Source organism: Hylobates moloch, unplaced genomic scaffold, assembly GCF_009828535.3.
Source record: "Hylobates moloch isolate HMO894 unplaced genomic scaffold, HMol_V3 SCAFFOLD_6, whole genome shotgun sequence".
Taxonomy (NCBI): Eukaryota; Metazoa; Chordata; class Mammalia; order Primates; family Hylobatidae; genus Hylobates; species Hylobates moloch.
This window is the reverse complement of record NW_026652281.1, coordinates 93,752,719-93,752,976: the sequence shown is the minus strand read 5'-3', so window position 1 is coordinate 93,752,976 and position 258 is coordinate 93,752,719.

Genomic DNA, 258 nt, shown 5'->3' with positions numbered 1-258 from the left:
CTTAATGTTAAAGGTTCTTATGGGCAAGCCCATTCTATTTCAGTTTTTTCTCTTCAAATTTAGGCACACTCTTTAACACAACAGAGTGTACAAGATAGCGTACTATCCATCTGATTGGCTAACATTGTTTTAAATTTTATTTATTAACTTCAAAAGGAGTCTCACTTCTGATTACTCTTGTGTATTTAAGCCAGTGAAGAAAAAGAAGATAAAACGAGAGGTTAAGATTCTGGAGAACCTTCGTGGTGGAACAAATAT